The sequence below is a fragment of the Taudactylus pleione genome, unplaced genomic scaffold, assembly GCF_031769625.1.
Source record: "Taudactylus pleione unplaced genomic scaffold, aTauple2 ptg000282l, whole genome shotgun sequence".
NCBI lineage: Eukaryota > Metazoa > Chordata > Amphibia > Anura > Myobatrachidae > Taudactylus > Taudactylus pleione.
The window spans coordinates 10,838,655-10,850,898 of record NW_028284684.1 but is presented as its reverse complement, the minus strand read 5'-3'; the positions used below and the strand labels follow the sequence as shown (position 1 = coordinate 10,850,898).

Sequence of the window (12,244 nt, the reverse complement as noted above, 5' to 3'; positions counted from 1 at the left end):
ACAGGGGAGACATAAGAAGACAAACATAACAAACATGAAGAAAAGTCGAACGAAGACATGAGACATAGGCAGACATAACATCAACAGAAAAAACAACAGCAATTTAATCAGCGACCGCCGGCCTAACATAACGCTTATAGCAAGCCGATTTCCAACGTCCTAGAGCCATGATCTGCGGAACCGACAAGCCAGCCGCGGCGGCCGATGTAGCTGCGCCAATTCTAAAGGAATGGGTACCGAAATCTCCGGGGGAGAGGCCAATGTGAACCAAACAGCGTCTAAAAATGAACTGAAACTGATACTTAGTAAGAGGCGAACCGTCAGCATGAAGCAACCATGCGCCGCCAACTACAGGCCGTAATGGCACGAAAAGCTTAGCCAAATGTACCGGGCAAACACGGTGATCCACGCAGGACTTAAGGGAGACCCAACGACCGCGACCCAGTTGATCAGTTTTAGATCGCCGTATTTTGCACATCAAAGCCCCCTCCCCAATACTGATATCGGAACGGGACATGGGCGAAAGCGCTAATCTAGAAGGGGCAACAAGCTCCGAAATACGGAAGGCACCATGAAATGCCATAGAAAAAGCCAAACAAAAAAGATTAGCCTCGAAAGGAGAAATCACCACATGAGGAACCGCAGGTAGCAACTTAATCAAAAGGGGAATATCAATCGGTCTTCGCTTATCAACCGGCCGAGGCGAGGCACGAACCCAACCCTTAAGGGCCTTGATAACTGCAAAGCTCTTCGTAAGGTCTGTGTGCCCTTTCAGTCTGGAATAAAAGGAAATGCCAGCCAGCATGCGCAAAACTACCGCACGGGACCGACCAGAGACATACATGCTCCAAACAAAAGAAAGCATTGAGCACTGCGCGCTCTCACCTTGGCTTCCACGATGACGTAGGTAACTTTCCCATTCGGACCAAGCCTTCTGATAGGCCCGCAATGTAGTTGGGGCAAGGGATTGCTCCGCTAGACCCTCCATGCCGGCTCGATGACCTGCCAAACATATGGGGGGCAAGGCTCACCAACTAAACAAGCCTCCGGAGCAAGCGACCTAAACCGATCCCACTGAAAACGGGAGAGCGCGTCAGCAATGTTATTGTCCAAGCCTGAAATGTGACGTGCCTTAAACAAAATGTTAAATTGCAAACAACGCAGCACTAGCTGCGAAAGCAAGCGCAAAGCAGGCAAGGAAGAAGCGCGCTGTCCATTAACAGCGTGAACAACGCCTAGGTTGTCGCATCTAAAAACAATGTTCCTATCGCGCAACTCAGGAGCCCACAGTTCCAGCGCCACCATAATGGGAAACAATTCCAGAAGGATTAGATCTTTAGTTAAACCCCTGGAAAACCACTCCGCAGGCCAGGGGGCAGCGCACCATGACCCACGGAGGTAACACCCAAAACCCGACGAGCCGGCCGCGTCCGTGAACAACTGCAACTGACCGCTGGGAACAGGAGGAGGCAGCCACAGGAGAACACCATTAAAGTCGGCTAAAAACAAGAGCCAAATAGCTAGATCCCTTTTTATTTCGGCTTAAAGCCGAATAAAATGGTGCGCCCAGCGGACACCTGCAGTGGCTCGCTGTAGTTTCCTAGAAAATACCCTACCCATGGGGATCACCCGGCAAGAGAAATTGAGCAAACCCAGGAGAGATTGAGCTTGCCGCAATGTCACCTTACCCGCAGCCAGGCAACCCTGAATGGCATGCTTCAATTTGAGAAGTTTCTCAGCTGGAAGCCTGCAGCAGCCTTCCAAGGTATTAATTTCAATGCCCAGATAGGACAGCCGGGAGACGGGGCCCAAGGTTTTATCGCTGGCAATAGGAATCCCAAAAAATGAAAAAAGTGCCTGAATGGACTCTAACAAAAAACGGCAACGGGGGGAATCAGCAGGGCCGACGCACAGGAAGTCATCCAGGTAATGGGCCACGCCCTGACCGCCGGTACCAGCCTCGACGCACCAATGCAGAAAGGTACTAAACCTTTCGAAATAGGCACAGGACATGGAACACCCCATAGGCAAGCACTTGTCTATGTAGTATCCATCATCCAAACGAAAACCCATGTACCTGAACGAGTCCGGGTGCAAGGGCAACAAGCGAAAAGCTGATTCCACATCCACCTTTCCCATCAAAGTGCCGGGTCCGTGAGCCCTGACTAGCTCTAGCGCCTCATCAAAAGACTGATAAGAGACCGAGCACAGCTCCTGCGGAATGGCGTCATTAACTGATCGGCCAGATGGGAAAGATAGGTGCTGAATGAGCCTAAAAGCATCGGGCGTCTTCTTAGGGACCACCCCAACAGGGGACAGCACCAAGTCAGCTAAAGGGGGCACAATAAAAGGACCAATGATGCGACCAAGCCGCACCTCCTTAAGGACTTTTTCCCTAACGATGTGCGGCAGCTCTATAGCAGATCGAAGATTCCTTGGAGAACCCGCAGGCACCACTGAAGCTACCGGCAAACGAAAACCAAACTGAAAGCCATCACTTAAAAACTGCGCCGCAACTGTGTCAGGGTACCAATCGAGCCATTTTGCCATGGCGCCAAGGTCACAGGGGAGAAAGCTTTAACTAGCAGGCCCGGGGCCAGCAGGCTTTCTGGGAGCTGGGGAAGTGATAGATTTCGAGCAGCCAGAAGCTGGGTGGGCATCGCCGCATTTGCTACAGAGGTGGCGAAAACGACACCGCTGACCAAATGAACACTGTGTCGAGTTAAATGCTAAGCACTTACCCTTTCTATGGTTGGATGGGCCCGACCGGCTAGCGCCGAACTTTCTCCGTTGGCCAACTGCAGCCGGAGAAGATTTGGCACCCTGAGTGACATCGAGCCAGACCTCGACATCCTTGCAGCCAAAATCAATAATGTGCAACCGGTCCTGCTTACGACAAAATTCTTCGTCGTAAACGCGCCAAGCAGTCCCTCGGCCTGACCTCTGCATATTATGAATTAGTTGAAAGTACCTAATGATATTGGGGTGTTCTGCAGGGCGGGTTTCCAAATAGCATGCCGAGAAGACGAATATCCCAGCCTGCCAATTAGAATACGTCTGGAAGGCGTCCAAACCAATACCGCCTTTACGCTTGGCGGCTCGCAACTCCTTGTGCATGGTATCTGTAAGGGCGAATACGTCCACATAACGACCCTTCCTTATCCTGTCTTTAACGCACGGACGGAGACCCCGCAGCACCGCGGTGTTTGCGCAACGCACCACAACCCGGCGTCAGCACTATCCGCGGGCGCCTTGTCATCACGTGGGGCGTGACGCTTATGGCGAGTCTTATGCAAGCGCCTGTCAGCCTCAATCCTAGCAAACTTAGCCGCACGCTTACGCGCCTTGCGAGCTTTCTGGGAGGGGCTATTATCACTGGAGTCGTCAGAGGTAGAATAACTTACGTCACTAAATGTAGAATAGGAACTGGCCGAACACTCACCAACCGTCCCAGCTATAGGATCAGCACGGCTACCGGATTGATGCGAACCAGAAGCCGCCTCGTCACCAGCTTCCCAGGAGGGGTCCATGGAACCTGTAATAGATGTTGAAAGACCGTCCGGAGCCAGGGAAGGCTGTGGGACCCCAACTGACGGAAGACCACCATTAGGACCCGCACCTGAAGCGCTGTCAGGCATACGTACGTCTGAAACGCAATTTATCTGTGACGCGGCTGGAGCAACGGGGGGCGCAACAGGGGTGCTTGGCCCTGCTTGCACAGTAGCAGGCATCGAGGCCGCAAACATTGGCGCAAAGGTGGTGGCCATATTAACAAAAAGCCCCATAATAGCAGTGGGGTCAAATGCCTGCTGGCCAGCTGATGGCAGGGGGGAGGGAGCAACAGGCAGAGGGCCAGGAATAGCGGCAGGCAAAGAGGGCATAGCAGCAGCCCCAGGCAGTACCAGTGGGGCTGCAGCATTAACGGACCTAAGCCCCGCCCCTCGCCGAGTCCCAAGATGGCGGCCGCTAACAGCAGAGGCAGCGTCATCCGCGCCACCTCCGCTAGCAGCCTGGGACCGTCCGGCAGCACGGGGGGAGGGTGTACGTGAGGAGGCACAGCTCCCACTCGCAGAGCGCCGGGTGCGGTGCCGGCTAACTCCCGCACTGCGGGCGCGGCAGAGTGAGCCCCGCGACGCCCGCCGTCCGGCGGGAGTAGAGGAAGGCCTCACAAGAGCGGAGGTGGCCAGGGCATCAGCCGCTGGAGCGGGAGAGAAGCGGGCAGGAGGGTGAGTAGAGCGGCGCGGGCGGTCCATGGAGCAGCTGGCCCAGCAGGTGACACGGGGAAGCTGCACAGGGTAGCAGGCACAGCCACAGGGACACAGGGAGAGAAGAGCAGGTAGAGGAGCTATAGGAAGAGAGGGACAGAGACAGCACAAAGGGAAACAGGGATTAAAAACTAAGATAAAGTGGAAAAAAGAAAAGTATAGAAAAGAAAAGTCTGCTTGTGCACACTGTACCTGACCCAAATGAAACAGGAAAGAGGCCACAGGCTTGCAAGCCTGGCCTTATATAAGCTCTGTCCCACTCCGCCCAATAATGATTTAATAGGCTGTAACCTAACCCCATGATCACTACCCCAGGCAAAAGCCCAGCCTCCTGGTTTAAGACACTCCTGTCTTATTCAAGCCCTCCGTTATTCTTTTATGGCAGGCAGTCACATTTCTATATATTTTATTGGTGAAAATGTATTTTTGCAGCAATAATTCAGATTCTTAATGTCTGAAAAATCTTAAATTGAAAATCAGCTGGAGGAGAGGAGCACACTGACTCATGTGGGAGGACTGTAAGGAAAATAGCAAGGACAAGGCCTAAAAGCTAAACATATGGGCATATTCAAATAGGTGTGGGATTTACATGCAAAAATTTCACGCACCTAGTCCCCAACTTTGAATTACCGCTGGTGTACGCGCGCCTGATACCTGCGGTATTCAATTAAAATATAAAAAGGTTGTGAAAATTTTTGCAACCAAACTACTGCGGAGAAAAAAAAAAGTAAAGTCAGCCTGCTGCAAGGATTACTGACTGCACATCCCCGCTCCCTGCCGCCCATCACCTCTCGTCACTCCCACAGACATGCTGCACTTACACACACCAGCAGATTTTTCACAGTTTTTCACACCAGCAGCACCCCACACAGCACACAGAAACCAGCGGCACCCCACGCACACAGACACCAGCAACACACTCAGCACACAGAGACCAGCAGCACCCCACGCACACCAGAGGCACCTCATACACACAGACACCAGCAACACACAGCACACAGAGACCAGCGGCACCCCATGCACACCAGAGGCACCTCACACACACAGACCCCAGCAACACACACAGCACACAGAAACCAGCGGCACCCCACGCACACCAGAGGCACCTCACACACACAGACACCAGCAACACACACAGCACACAGAGATCAGCGGCACCCCACGCACACCAGAGGCACCTCACACACAGACACCAGCAACACACTCAGCACACAGAGACCAGCAGCACCCCCGCACACCAGAGGCACCTCACACACACAGACACCAGCAACACACAACACACAGAGACCAGCGGTACCCCTTGCACACCAGAGGCACCTCACACACACAGACACCAGCAACACACACAGCACACAGAAACCAGCGACACCCCACGCACACCAGAGGCACCTCACACACACAGACACCAGCAACACACACAGCACACAGAGATCAGCGGCACCCCACGCACACCAGAGGCACCTCACATACACCAGCAACACACACAGAACACAGAGACCAGCGGCACCCCACGCACACCAGAGGCACCCCCACACACACACAGACACCAGCAACACACACAGCACACAGACACCAGCAACACACACAGCACACAGAGACCAGTGGCACCCCCCACACACAGACACCAGCAACACACATAGCACACAGAGACCAGTGGCACCCTGACACCAGCAACACACTTACCATAGTCCTGGGTGCTCAGGAATAGACAGAGGAAGACTTCAGCATTTCGGGGGCGGCAGTGGGGGAGGCTGACACTGCCAGAAGGTAAGAAATAATGGACTAATTAAGCTAATTGGAATCTTCCAATTGTTTAATTAATCATTAAAGGGGGCGGTGTTAGAGGTTTCAGAGCAAGTCCCTACAACATTTCCTTGAAATAACAATTTATAGAATATTAGGCTTTGGGGCTGTGAAAAAAAAGACACTGCAAAGTTTTTCTACTATTTTGCCTCCAATCGAGTATACCCCTTAGGCTATTTCATTTGTTTGTTTGTTTTTTTAAAAAGTAAAATAAAAAAATACTGTCAAAACCTCACAGAAATAAGCTTAGACTACAGCACTGGTCTAAAACATGCTGCATATTATACATAAATAAAGTAATCAAATCTTCCAGGGTCTGTTCAAATTAATAGTTTGTCAAATGCATGAAAACATCATGGAAATTGTGGTTATTCTATCGCGCCTTCCAGTATTTTTTTTATGTCTAATTGCTCTGTCAGTTTAGCAAGCTCCTTGATCTATCTGTCATAAATGCCAAATGTCAGGCATCTAAATATCTGCCCTTTGTGTCAAGACAATCACAGCCCCTTTCCAATGCTTAGTCCTTGACAGTTGAACTAACAGAAATGTGCGATGCCCAAAGATGCTAATAAGTTGCAGTAACATATATTTATTATTTCTACAAACCAATGGTAAATGATGGCACCGCACAAATAAAACTGATAAACATTTTAGTGTATACACTACATCCAGCAAAGCAGTTCCTAGCAGAGAACAGGTTAAATGATGCCTCACACTGGAGTATTCACTAATGCCGGGGCAATCTATCACGGGGATACGGCAGAAGGATAAACACAGGCTGTAAACAGATTTGCACACACATGACTGCTGAGCACAGAATAAAATACCCTTTGGTTCCATTTCTGGATGATACAATCATATTTCATGAAGCTGATGTGAAATACAGGACCGTTCTTTCTTTTCCACACTATCTTTTGCTGCTGGACCAGAAGCTGTTTTCAATTCCCCAGTCTTTGCTTGACTGATCAAATAAAAGTAAAGTGTTATGCAATGAATTAATATCTCAATTATTCATCTACTTATGAGTATTTCTTCAATGGAATACCAAATGTGCAGGGACATTTTCCCTAGGCAGAAGACTGTATTTTCTGTGGCATATGATATGTTACTACCTACGATTCGTTGCTTGGGCACCAGCCAATTCCACAAAGGTCTCCTGGTTACCTTATGGCAGAGCACAGATAAAGCGAAATAGTCGGGTTTTGTCAGCCTGTTTCTGACACTTAACATTTTCTTTCCTATCCAAGTAACGTATTTTTATCTCTTTCCTATTCATCATTTTTCCTGAGTACAATGTCACACTACATTGTGTTCTGTGCTTTCCAATAAAATGTGTTTATGTAAGAAAAGAATAAGCTTGCCCAATTCTGCATTTTTAAATGACAAACATTCAATAAATGCTCACATCAAAAGTAATGAACGAGTTTCTAAATGTTAAGTTGTTCTATATTTTCTTGATGCTAGTTCAATAGCTCTCACTTTTAAACAGTAGAAAATTCGACGTTGACTTAAAACAGGAGGAAAAGATGAAAATATTAGTGCTGGCTACTTCTCTCATTTGTAGTCCTCTGCTGTCTCTGTCAAAGCTGAGGTGAGTTACTACAACTAACTGGATCTAAGAAAGTTTTAACTAAACCAGTGGCTCCCAAACTGAGGGGCTAATTCAGTAGTAGATAGAATTGCAAAGCTATATAAGTATTAAAAGTAGATAAGAGGTGCTGTCTAGAGTAACTTCAGTTTGATATTTGTATAAAATTGTATCTAAAAATACATATATATCAATAACACACTTTTGTTAAGTGCTGCCTTATGTTTTCTCTTCCATATATGGCTTAAGCTTCTCATTTTATGAGCATTATATGAAGAAAGAATGGAAGAGTATCTTTGATGTTTGATACATCCTGAGAAGGAAGCATCTTTTATAAAGAGTATTCATTACTGAACAATCACCAGAAGTGAGACTATATATAAGAAGAATTATTGAAACCTATCAGGGTGATTTATATTATATTAAATTCTTAATATATCAGGACTTGGTAATGGTCATCTTTTGCGCAGTGACTGCATTTTATTATTTTTACAAGTGCTGCCGTATGACCGAGGTAGTCACCCAAGGAGAATACTAAGGCGCACAAAGTGTATGGTAGTGAAAGAGTAAAACTCATGATGGGGTTATAGGTTGTATAGGTAGATATATATATATATATATATATATTTCATATATATATATGTATATATATATATATATATTATTATCGTTTATTTATATGGCGCCACAAGGGTTCCGCAGCGACTTACAAAGTACATAAACAAGTGAGCACACAAGAAAAACAGTTATTCACAGTACAAACAATGTAGGAGAAATACCCTATTTATACATTGCTTCATAACATTTAAATAAGCAGCATGGCGTCAGCAACCAAGGGTTAGGTGCTGTTGTAAATTAAAGTAGGAGTAAGTGAGGGAGAATCACATGAGGGAAGAGGGCCCTGCTCGTGAGAGCTTACATTCTAAAGGGGAGAGGGCAGAAAAACAGGGGTCACAGATGGGCTGGATTGTGAGGAAGGAACATGGAGTAGTGGGTTAGGATGAGAGCTGGAAAGCTTTGAGGAAGAAAGGGGTCTTGAGAGCCCATTTCAAGGTTAGGAGCCAAGAAGCAAAGTTAACATGTAATTTTGAGTTAAGGCAAGGGGGACGAGAAAAGGCAGCTACTCGAGGAAGTTGGAAAAGGCAACTGATATGAGCATTGAATGCAAATAATGAAGTGGAGAGTTTAGAAGGTAAGAGTTGGTGGGAGTGACCAGATGATAGAAGTACCCCAAAACAAACACTGTGGCAGCCTCCAGGCCAGGGAGTGTGAAAGAATGTGATGCTCCCAAGGGAGCTAGCTGCAGGAGAAGTGTCAGAAGGGTAAGTCCAGGATTTGGTGATGGCTAGGAGATTGAAGGAGTTGAGTATGAAGCTGTAATGGAGAGGGACCAGTAGATTATAGACAGTACTGGCATTCCAGAGGAGACAGGAGAGAGGGACAGAGTTGGGAGGAGAGAGACAGAGATTGTTAGGGTTGCTGTAGTGTGGGGTTGAGATTGATTTAGAGCAGGGGGATAAGGAGAATCTGAGTATGTGGTGGGCTTCTGAATGAGGAAGGGTGACAGCAGGTGGTGGGCAAGGTGGAGGTTTAGTGTGGTGTCGGTTGAGAAGAAGAGGTGTAACTTGGAGAAAAGGAAGGGTGCAGGGCTTATGAGTTATGGGAGATGCGGTGGAGAGTACTAGATGGGATGAAGGGAGACAGAGGAGAGGAGGGAGGGATAGGAGAAAATGGAGGAAACTATGGAGGGAGAAAATAAATGGGAACTGGTGGTAGAGGAAAGTATTATGTAGCTTCTGAGTGAGGAGGGGAGTAGAAGAAAAGAGAGACATTGCGTAGATGAGGGATTAGGGGGGAGGAAAAAGCAGTAGTAGTGATGAGAGTGAGATACAGGAACAGTAAAGTTAAAATGTCTAAAAATCAGATAAAAGAAAAAACAGTGTTAGATGTAAAGGCACAACTACAAGAGTATATAATAAAGTGAGTTTTAAGCTGTTAAAGTTGCTGGACTTTAAATTAAGGATAAAGCATTCCTATAGATGAGGTGTTTAAAAATGGTAGATACTTCAGTGGTGTAGAGATAAATTGATAGTGGTATAGGAATAACATACAGTGTAGGGTCAAACAAACATACATTCAAAAATTAAAAATGCAGCAATCCACCTGGTAGTTGCTTGCAATGCTGAAGCAGGATGTTGGCAAAAGGTGTCTTCAGGTTATAATGAAAGCTGGTAGCTGAGTTACAGGGTATCCAGAAGCTCAGAAGATCCTTTTTAAGTTGTAAAGTGTTCTTTTTTAAATGATGTCCTCCTGTTTAACTCTTGTCTAACTCTTTAAATTATGCTGTGCATATAAAACCACTTAGAAAAAAAAACACTTTGAAATGAAAACCAATGCAGCCTTCTAACAGGCCTACAGCCTAAAACCTACTGAGCATATAGTGAAGCATACATGTGTAGTCACTGATTACACCCCAACCCCCAATAACCTCACCCACACCAGATACAAGTCATAAAATTCTAATACAAACAGACAGACCCTAAACAGCATCCCATGTAACTAGGAGTTAAAAAATAGTTAAATTGCAAGACCTTAAGTCACTCTGGTTTTTGCAGATAATAATTAATAACAAAATACCTATGAAATCAGTATAATCATACAGGACTGCTATTTCTATGTCAGATGACTGGTCCCAATAGATTACCTATGAAATCAGTATAATCATACAGGACTGCTATTTCTATGTCAGATGACTGGTCCCAATATATATATATATATATATATATATATATATATATATATATATATATATATATATATACAGTACTTGTCAAAAGTCTGAGCAGACCCCCTGAAATTGAAAAGAAGCTTGTTTATCATACATTCTGCTACTTGTGTATGAATGGAGTATGATAAAAATAACAAAATATAACATATGTCCGTATGTGACACAGTGACAGATGTCAAATATTGGATCCACCTTTTAACCTCGCATATTAGACACTATTTGTTTCTATATTTTATGCCTGTCTATCACTGACGACTGCACAGCGGTCTCCTGGGGAACATATGGTATAATCTTTAGCAGAGACCATACGGAGAGCTGATCCCTCAAAGAGAAGCTGACCCCCCGCAGTGATTTTTTGTGACAGAAATCATTCATTGAAATATTCATTTCATTTTATATAACTGTTTTCATATACTTAAGAGACATACTATGACTACGAGTGGAGTGTGCCTAAGAATTGGATCATATATACAGTCGATGATCATATATTTAATAAATAAATTAGTTATTAGCTTTACAAACGTTTTTTAGTATTCATTATTTTGATTCACTTTACGACTAGTTTAATTATAGATTGACCATTATTGAGCACACCTCATTTTCATTTTTTAAAAACTTAATTGTGACTACTAGCAAGCGTAACAGATGTTTGACTGCCCCGGAAATAGGAAGGGAGTTGCGGAAAAGTCGTTCCCAGCCTGTGTCCGATAGGACGGAGTCCAGGCGCTTGCAGGAATATGGCCTTAGTGGTAGGGTTGCGTTAAGAATACCACTTCTACGTGCTACAAATGTAGCAAAAAGGTATGCATGCACTAAGAAGCATAAGGATTGGACTGAGAAACAGTGGAAGAGAATGCTTTCAACCGACAAATTGAAATTTGTACTTTTTGTCTATCATCGCCGGGCTTTTGTGTGTCGTCGGCCAGTTGAGCGCTTCTCCCAGACTGTGTAGCGCAACAGTTAAGCATGGAGGAGGCAATGGGATGGTTTGGGGATATTTCGCGGGCAACCAAGTTGGATGACTTATACCCCTTTCAGACTTGTCGAGAATCCCGGGAATTGAGGAAATAAAAGCTCAAATCACAGGCACTGTTAAAGATGCCATGATCTATTGCAACATTGCCAAAATCCTGGCCAACCGGGGTACTGTGAAGACAGAGCAGCAAGTCCGTAATAAGCTGAAGAGCCTAAAGAAACAATACACAAAGGTCCATGACCACAATCGTAATAGCAGTGGTGTGGGAAGGATGGAGTGGGCCTTTTACGATTTATGCACTTCGGCTTTTGGGCATACAGCACTATGCAACCCCATTGCTCTATCTTCTTCAAGTGATGCTGGCACATTGTCTGCAACAATGACATGCACGCCTTCAACAACTCCTGAGAGCAGTCAGCAGAGCCCGGCATTATCGCAGGTCCTATTTGATGACCCAGATGAGGACTCATCTAATACCATCATCATTGAACCAAGCAATGGCACAGATGTGATCTCTCCAATGCAAAGGCAAGATTCTGAGTCTGAGCCACAGACCCAGGGAGACAAGCCCACCCTACGCAGTATCAGTAAGTTTAAATCAAATAACTTATGTTCTGCTGCATTAATCTACGTCACAGGTTCTCAAACTTGGTCCTCAGGACCCCAAACAGTGCATGTTTTCCCAGTCTCCTCACAGAATTTCAAGTGAAATAATTAGCTCTACCTGTGGATCTTTTAAAATGTGTCAGTGAGTAATGAACACACCTGTGCACCTGCTGGGTGACCGTGAAAAAGCGACCTGTGTGGGGTCCTGAGGACCGAGT

General features: G+C 46.0%; 1 pseudogene; it reads right to left on the bottom strand.

Moving 5' to 3' along the window:
• Positions 1–103: 103 nt before the first annotated feature.
• LOC148512125 (uncharacterized) lies at positions 104–2,550 on the bottom strand (annotated as a pseudogene).
• Between the last annotated feature and the right edge of the window lie 9,694 nt (positions 2,551–12,244).